General features: G+C 37.9%; 1 long non-coding RNA gene across 1 annotated transcript in view; it reads right to left on the bottom strand.

Moving 5' to 3' along the window:
* Nucleotides 1-6754: 6754 nt before the first annotated feature.
* Nucleotides 6755-9823, bottom strand: part of LOC114486792 (uncharacterized) — a 28103-nt gene continuing 25034 nt past the window's right edge. Inside the window, exon 3 of the long non-coding RNA XR_003681090.2 lies at nucleotides 6755-7890. This is a non-coding gene — a long non-coding RNA (uncharacterized lncRNA). The remainder of the gene's footprint in view (nucleotides 7891-9823) is intronic.

Genomic DNA, 9823 nt, shown 5'->3' on the forward strand with positions numbered 1-9823 from the left:
TACAGTAAATTTATAAGTGCAAGAAAGATGAGAACATTTATTTACTGAACATAGAGCAAAAAATAGATATTTATGGCTTATTTAATGACAATTTTACCAGCATAAGATCAAAAACAAAAACATCCCTAAATATTAATTATGTTGCACATTACTGTAGCTTTTACATTCATACAATGCTGCATAGTTCTTTTCAATTAACTCATATGACAATTCTCTGAGAGCAGCTAATGACAAGTCTTATTATCCCCATTTTACAGATGAGATATGTTAGCTAGATAAGGATGTTCTTAATCACATTTGCCTCCTGGCATTATAAAATATACTTAAAAAATACCATACTCTCATTCTTTTAGGAAAAAGATTTATAGTATATATTATTGGCTAATCTTAAGAAAGTAACTTGTATGATAAAGGAGAATAACTGGGAATTGTAGGAAAATATAAAAGTTTATTTGTTGGTGCATTTCTTTAATAACAATCTTTAGAACACCTGCTGTCCACTCTGTTTTTATCTTATATCACAGTCACCGTTTTATTTTTTTTCATTTTTTATTTTTTAATTTTTTATTTATTTATTTTTTTGTGGTATGCGGGCCTCCCTCTGCCGTGGCCTCTCCCGTTGCGGAGCACAGGCTCCGGACGCGCAGGCCCAGTGGCCATGGCTCACGGGCCCAGCCTCTCCGCGGCACGCAGGATCCTCCCAGACCGGGCCGCGAACCCGGTTCCCCTGCATCGGCAGGCGGACGCGCAACCACTGCGCCACCAGGGAAGCCCTATTGTCTTAAAATACATAAAACCCTTTTTGTTTTTCCATTTTTCTTTCTTAATTCCTTGATCTAACTAGGCCCAGATTTTAAATATTCTATACAGAGGTTCACACTCAGACACAATATCCCGTACTTGACTTGCCTAAGTGTAATGATCTCCTTTCATTTCTGCTCCTCTTTCCCTACTAGACCTTAAGTGTGGTTAATGTCATAGTGTCTGGTATCAGCTTGTTCTTCCATGCTGGCTTCTTTGCTAACTCCAACCACTTGCAGGATTTCTCCTGATTCTACTAAGTGGTCATGGTTGGTTGAGAAGAGAGAGTACCTTTACTTCTGGCCCCACTTGTCTCACAGCTCAAACCCTAAATTGCCAACTGCATGATGGAGATCTCCACTTGGTGTTCCCCCATTAGTCCATCAAACTCAAAATGTCTAAAAGAGTATTCATCCACTTCCCCCACAACAAGCCTAATTTCCCTGTTTCCAAAGATGGCAATATCATCGGCCTTAGATTGAACCGTTTGTGTCTCCTCCAAATCTGTATGTTGAAACCTAATCCCCAATGTGATGGTATTTGGAAGTGGGCCTCTCAGAGGTGATTAAGTCATAAGGGCAGAGCTCTCAAGAATGGGACTAGCGCCTTTAAAAAAGAGACCACAGAGAGCTCCCTTGCCCCCTTCCTTCATGTTAGGTTACAGTAAGAAGATGGCGGTGTATGAAACAGGAAGAAGACTCTCACCAGACACTGAATCTGCTGCCTCCTTGATCTTGAACTTCCCAGCCTCCAGATGTGAGAGATAAATTTCTGTTTCTTTATAAGCTACACAATATATGTTATTTTGTTATAGGAACTCTAATGGACTAAGACATCACCCTTCTAATAACCTTTTAAGAATCCTTCCAGCTCCCGTATCTATAGGTTCAATTACAAAATCTTATTGATTTTACCTCCTCAATATCTGTAACACACAACACTTCCTTTTTATTCTCACCAACAGTTTTCCAGTTCAACCACCAATCATCATCAACTTAATATTGGCTTCCTTACCATTTTTTCAGTTTTTTATCTCTCATTTTGCTGCTGTTGTCAGATTAATCATGTGAAAGCAATGCCACACATTCGTGAAGTAAACTGAAGCCCCTTGGACTGATAATCACTCAGTTTTATGGCAGCCAGGAGGAGTTAGAACTTGGCTTCAAGTACTTCTTATGTTTCCTTTAACTCCTCCAAAGAAGGACTGAGCAATCCAGACAGAGGTGTGTTCTCATGGGATGGTCTTCACTATCACAAAAGCTAACCTGTCATTTTATAACCTCCCACAAGTCATCTTCATACTCCAGCAAACTGAACTGCTCTCAACATTCAGTGCACTCTACACATTCCAGCTTCTATGTTTTTGCTCAAGGTGTTCACTTGAACACAGGAGTGTTTAATCTCTCACTTCCACTTGTCCAATTTCTTGCATTCTTTAGGATATAAACTAGTTCTTAAAGCTTTTCCTGATTTAGTCCCAAGCAGGAAGCAGTCTCTAATGCCCAAAGTATGTTCTCTGAATCTCTTTTGTAATTGTTAACAATTTCTAACAAGTAATATGTGCACATATCACCCTTACAAAACAGTAAGTTCTAAAAACAGATTTTAATCTTTCCTAGCCTTATAACAATAGTTATGGCATATGGATACTTGATCATTGTCAGATGAATGGATAAAAGAATGAAAGAACTACAATGGGATTAGAGAATAACTACTATAGGCAAGAAAGCATTTAAAAATGACTTCTCAAAACCTGTTTCAAGGGCTGTAGTTTTATAGCCTTCACAGAAATTAACTGCAGTAGTTGTTGAATCTAAAAATACTACAAATACTAAGTGTCACTTTGAGGAACCCTAGTGTATGTTGGGCAAGGAACTAGGCACATTATCTTTGTAGTGGATCTCTATTGTTTTTGTAAACCCACTATGCATTCCTCCTTATTCTGATTACAGGGCTAATTTTGATTTGGTATACCTTCCTTTTCAACTCTCAGTTGCTGTGATTCAGCTGGAGCTGACCCCTTTGTATCTCAACAAAGTATATCCCCTCGGGCTACAAAACTGATTCAGGCATGGGGTATGGGAACTTGCTACATCAATTAGACTTCATCTCTGAACTTCTGTTATAACTATTGGGAAAGAGGCACCAGGCTTATAGAATGTAAACCTGGAACCCCAAGGTCCAACTTGGCGAGAGTTGCATGAGAATGAAATCTTCACTGTGGAAAACAAAGTAGAGAAAATTGCTGAAAATGTGTCCCAATTTGGATCTAGCAGTGTATATAAAGTTAGACTCTACTATTCCCTGTTTTTTTTTTTTTCTTTTTTCTAGTTACGAGTCAATAAATCTTTGGCTTAATCGAGTTTGTAGTAGGTTTCTGTCACTTGCAACCAAAAGAGTTCTAAATATTACAATCATTAATTCTCACATCAAATCTGTAAGGTAAGCCTATTTTACTGATGGAAAACAAACAAACAAAAACCGAGTCTTGGAACTTCATAAATATACCCAGAAAATTTAAGAAGAAAATTCAAAATTGTCACCCAAAACATCAACAGTATTTACTCATGGGTGCTGAAAATATAAATGACCTAATTTTTCTGTTTGTTTTTAGAATTTTCTGTATTTTCAAAATTTCTATAATGAATATGTATTAATTTTGTGTGAAATAATTGTATAAAAATATATCATAATTTATTTGGGATATTACCATATAAATATTGTGTTAAAATTTTATTCTTTTAAAATTAGGTCATAAGTTTTTCAATGTCATTAAATTTTTCCAAAAATATCATTTTCAATGACTCCAAGTAATTTCTCACTTGCCATTATTTAAACGGCTTCCTAATGTTGGGCATTTATCTTGCTAAAAATTGTTTTCACCATTATAAGTAGTGTTGTAGTGAAAATACTGTATTACATAAATACTTCTTCACATCACAGATTAATTCCTTAGGTTAAATTCTGGAATTATTTTAAGTTAAAAATTCTTTATACATATATATGGCTAAAATGTGTATAAAAAGAATTCTGATTTAAACTTTCATTAGAATTGTGAGATAACTTTTTTTTCCACATCCTCACCAACACTGGATATTATCACTGATTTTCATCTACCTCTTCCAGAAATTAAAATTAGCACTCTATTATTTTAAAATCTGCAGTTCTTTATTATTGACTTTTATAGAAATTATTGCTGAGTTGTAATACTTTTGTTTCTCAACCACTTGTAAATCTCATTTTACAAAATGTCTATTAATGTTCTTTGCCTATTCTTCATTAGAATATTCATCTTTTTCTTATTTTCTTACAAATATTAACTCCTTTCTCTTGACTGTTTACCACATGCCTGAAATTTTTTAGGTACAAAGTAAAAATAATTTTTAACACAATCAAGTCAATTATTTGGTGTTTTTATTACTACTATGTTTAGAAAGTCCTTTTCCTTCTGAAAAGCTGGCCAATAAATTGCCTAAATAACAATAATAAATTTCTTATTTGTACATTTCAACCTCACTGTTACTGCCATAACTCAAGCCTTCATCATCTTTCTATTCTTCCTTTTACTGTTAAATCTTCATAATGTCATCTATTGCAACAGCTTCTTATCTCCTAGCATACCTCCTGGCTCGATTCTAATTCATTTTTGTCAGGGAAATCAAAGTAATATTTTACAAGTGTTAATCTGACTGGATCTTTCTCCAGCTTAAAAATCCCCAATGATTTCCCACATCCTTAGGGTAAACTAAAACTCTCAACAAGACTATGCAATGTGGCACTTGCCTAACTCTCTAGCCACTGATCTCATGACTCTTCCTCTAGTCATACTGGACATCTTTCTGAAGTTGTGAAGTCCAGCCTTCACATGGACTGTTTACCTTGCCTATTGTGATCTTTTAACTCTTCCCTCCTACACCAAGCTAACTAAAATTCTTTCACTCTTAACTAAATTAGTTTCCTCTAGTATATCCTCTCTGATTCACTAAGTACATTTGTATTGTAATTGTAAACTATAGCTAACTTCTCCAACACTGTGTATGATCAGGCCACCCAAGATGGCTGTTCTCTTGCTCTCTGTACATCCCCTACTCTACCAGTCCCTGCCTCACCTACACCCTACTTACCTGACTGACCTTCCCTCTTAATCATCATGCCTAATCAGTAAATGCCTACATACTTACCCACAGCCCCAGCTAGTGATTGTTCTTATCTTTACATCAGAACCATCTCCACTATGACAGTTTATCAAAGGGATGTGCCCCCTCTGCTGGTTTCCCTGACATCAATTCCCTCTATAACTGGTAACCTCCCTCTCCATCCCCACCTTCCTGTTCCTATCTATACATCTGCCCCACATGGTGGAGGAACTTGCTTCAGACGTGTAAGATTCCCCCGTCCATTAAATCATTGATGTCTCTGGGTTCTTTCTTCACTTTTGAGGCTGAGCAACTACAGGGCTTGCAGGCCTATGGGGTGCAACCCAACAGACTGTAAGCTCCATGAGGGCAGGGATAATATCTGACTTCCTCAGCACTGTACTCTCAGTTCTATATGAAATTGATAAAGACTATATATTGATAAATACTATATATGATAAATACCATATATACAAAATACTGTATTATTTTGCCAGTGCTCCACTATTTTAATGAGTATAACTTTATGTTTTAATATGTGATTAGATACATCATCACATTTATTTTGTTTTTAAAATGTAGTTTTGTTACCCCTAAACTGGGTTTGCCTCCTGGTGAGTATCAAGCCAAAAGACACAACCAAACCAAAGATTGGGAGAAGGAAGGATATATCACTTGCATCAAGTAAGACGAACATCAGGGATCTTTCCCAAAGCAGTGTCTCCCCAACAGCAAAACTGGGGAATTTTTAAGCTAAGAATACATGCATATACATGAAGGGGTTTGGGGAGTGTATGCATATTCATGAAAGGACTTGAGCAGAGGAGAATTCAGCATAAAATTGGGGCAAAAGTTGACAGAATTCAAGCTTTAGTTGATTGAAGTCACGAGGGTCAGAAAAGGTCAACATAATCATTCCTTAGGTTCCAGTTGATCTGGTGGTTGAGTGCTCCAGGGGAGTCTGAATTCTGCGAAACTGCTCAAGAATATGTTTCAGGCTCATCTTTACCATTGAAATAGAACTGGGAGTCTTTACTACTGATTTATTATCTTTGTTATCGTTACTTCTCTTGCCTGATAATAGGCCTTTGTTCCTTCATTCGTTACCTTAAGATTATTAATTACTGAGACTTGTTCAAGGGCAAGCACTCTGGCCAGGCGTAGGTCACAAAATGGCTTAGGCCTCTTACGTCAAGAAAGCCATGCTTGCTTCCTTTCTTCCAGGGACCCCCTACCCCATCTGCTTACAGTTTGAATATTTTTGCCCATTTATGTTAACAGATAAAGCATTTTCTCCAGTTCATTGAGAAATATTATGGATATATTTGGAAAGACTTTGAAACTATAAATGTGGGCAGAAAAGACAACTTTATAATATTTGGCCCTCTGATCCAGAAGCATGGCATATTTCTCCATTATTCAAGTCTACTTTTGATCACTTTGCTTATTTAGAAAAATTGTTTTCTTCATATAGATCCTGCATATTTTTCTTAATTTCTAGAAATTTCATAATTTTGTTGCTATTAAAAGATATTTCTCCCCTTGTATCTTATAATAAACTATTTTAGAGAAATTTTATATTTAAAGAATTTTATTGCAAAGATAATAGAGTTCCCCTATATCCCACAACCAGTTTCCTTTATTATTAACATCTTACATTAGTGAGGTACATTTGTCACAATTAATGAACTGATACTAATACATTATCATTAACTAAAGCCCATACTTTATTCACATTTCCTTCATTTTTACTTTTTTTTTTTTTTTTTCTATTTCAGGATACCACATTGTATTCAGTATTGGTTATGATGGTTTCTCAAACTTTCCTTGGTTTTGATGACTTTGAAAAGTTTTGAAAATTTTTGGTCAGGTATTTTGTAGAATGTCCCTCCACTAAGCTTTGTTTAATGTTTTTCTCATCATTGGACTGGGGTAATGTGTTTTGGGGAGGAATACCACAGAGCAAAAGTGGCATTCTCATGACATCTTATCAAGGTTACACACTACCAATATGACTCATTCCTATTGATGTTAACCTTGCTTACCGGGCTAGAGTTCATGTTAGTCTGGTTTCTCCACTATCAAGTTACTTTTTTCGGTCTCCCTTTCCATACTCTACTCTTGGGAAGAATCTCCCCTTATATTACTGAGAATTTTTTATATAAGTGAGGGTTGATTTTAGCATTTCTATACTATTTTAAATTATAAAGAGTAGACAGCCACCAAAACATTTACCAGTTACAAAATAATCAATGAGAAATTAGAGCACTCCATAAACAATGCCCAAGGAAATCTTATGTTCTCAAACTCATTTTATAAAAATATACTTACTTTGTTGTGGCTTAGTAGTATTTCTATAATTAGTTTCTGGAGCTACTGAAATTGTGACCCCAATATTTTATGATTATATAAAATAAGAACAGAAACTCAGGGCAAATGCCAAGTTATAAGTCCCATGGAAAACCACTCTGAATAAAATTTGATTTGTTTAGAAGTACTGATCTTGTATATGGCAAAGAGCAGCCTGTCCACTTCCATATGTATTGTGTTTATTGTGGTAGATTACCGCTTCACCAAATATTTTAGTTACTATCTGTATTAGTTATCTATTGCTGCATAAGAAATTACCCACACAACTTAGTGGCTAGTGAGCATTTATTATCTCACAGTTTTTGTGGATTAGGAATGTGGACATGGCTTAACTGGGTCCTCTGCTTCAGTCTCAAACAAGGCTGCAAACAAGGCGTTAGCCAGGGCTGCAGTCATCTTAAGATTCAGCTGAGGGAGAACTGGCTTCCAAGCTCACTCCTTGGTTGCTGGCAGCATTCAGTTCCTTGTGGGCTATTGGACTTAACCAGAAGACTTCAGTTCTGTTCTGACTGTTGACCAGAAGTCACCTTCAGTTCCTAGCCATGTGAACTTCTCCAACACGACAGCTTGCTTTCAATGAGAGCTACCCAAGAAGGCAAGAGAAAGAATGAGGAAAAGCCAGCAAGAGCTAAAAAGATGGAAATAACAGTCTTGTATAACTTAATTATGGAAGTGATACTCCATCACTTTTGTTGAATTCTATTTATTAGGTGACAGTCACTAAGTCTAGGCCACATGCACGGAGAAGGGATGGTACAACAGTGTGAATATCAGAAGGCAGAGACCGTTGGGAACTATATCAGAAGTTGCCTACTACATCATCTCAGTGATGTTCCTCTTTGGGAAGATTATCCCCATCTTGTTTAACAAAGAAATGACATGTGACTTGCTTTGGCTCATGAAATTGAGATAGAAATAACATACTTTATTATGTTTTAAAGCTTTTAAAATCGTGCTATGAAAACTGTTTCAAAGAGCTTGCGAGTTCTGGAATGGTGGAGTGAGGAGCTTGGCAAATCCTCTCCCCAAAAAAGAAAACAAAAAAAACAACAAAAAAAAGAAAACAACAAAAAACCTGAAAAAAAAAATCCCAACTATGAGAATCAACCAAAGGCATATAGTTAATCAGGAAACATCTACCCGGCAGGGAGAAGACTGGCGGCGCAAACACAGCCTGAAGGGGGTTACTGCACCACGGCTAGCCGGGAGGGAGTCCGGGAAAAAGTCTGGACCTGCCGAAGAGGCAAGAGACTTTTTCTTCCCTCTTTGTTTCCTGGTGTGCAAGGAGAGGGGATTAAGAGCGCTGCTTAAAGGAGCTCCAGAGATGGGCACGAGCCGTATCTATAAGTGCGGACCCCAGAGACAGGCATGGGACGATAAGGCCGCTGCTGCCGCCACCAAACAGCCTGTGTGCGAGCACAGGTCACTCTCCACACCTCCCCTCCCGGGAGCTTGTGCAGCCCACCACTGCCAGGGTCCCGTGATCCAGGGACAACTTCCCTGGGAGAACGCACGGCACGCCTCAGGGTGGTGCAACGTCACGTCAGCCTCTGCCGCGGCAGTCTCGCCCCGCACTCCGTGCCCCTCCCTCCGCCTGGCCTGAGTGAGCCAGAGCCCCCGAATCAGCTGCTCCTTTAACCCCGTCCAGTCTGAGTGAAGAACAGACGCCCTCCAGCGACCTATACGCAGAGGCGGGGCCAAATCCAAAGCTGAACCCCGGGAGCTGTGCGAACAAAGAAAAGAAAGGGAAATTTCTCCCAGCAGCCTCAGGAGCAAAGGATTAAATCTCCACAATCAACTTATGTACCCTGCATCAATGGAAAACCTGACGAGACAACGAATCATCCCAAATCGAGGAGATGGACTTTGAGAGCAAGATATATTATTTTTTCCCCATTTCCTCTTTTTGTGAGTGTGTATGTGTATGCTTCTTTGTGAGATTTTGTCTGCATAGCTTTGCTTTCACCATTTGTCCTAGGGTTCTGTCCGTCCATTTTTTTTTTTTTTTTTTTTACTTATTAAAAACTTTTTTTCTTAATAATTATTTTTCATTTTTTATTTTACTTTATTTTATTTCACCTCCTTTCTTTCTGTCTTTTTCTTTCTTTCTTAAATTTTTTTTTCTTAATAATTATTTTTTATTTTAATAACTTTATTTTATTTTATCTTATTTTATTCCCTCTTTCTCTTTCTCTCTCTCTCTCTCTCCTCTCTCTCTCCCTCCCTCCCTCTCTCTCTCTCCCTCTCTCTTTCTCTCTTTCTAATTTTCCTCCCTTTTATTCTGAGTCGTGTGTATGAAAGGCTCTTGGTGCTGCAGCCAGGAGTCAGTGCTGTGCCTCTGAGGTGGGAGAGCCAACTTCAGGACACTGGTCCACAAAAACATAATAAGACCACAGACATCCCAAAACACACAACCAGACGTGGACCTGCCAACCAGAAAGACAAGATCCAGCCTCATCCACCAGAACACAGGCACTAGTTCCCTCCACCAGGAAGCCTACACAACCCCCTGAACC

Source organism: Physeter macrocephalus, chromosome 1 (genome assembly GCF_002837175.3).
Source record: "Physeter macrocephalus isolate SW-GA chromosome 1, ASM283717v5, whole genome shotgun sequence".
In the NCBI taxonomy this organism is placed as follows: domain Eukaryota; kingdom Metazoa; phylum Chordata; class Mammalia; order Artiodactyla; family Physeteridae; genus Physeter; species Physeter macrocephalus.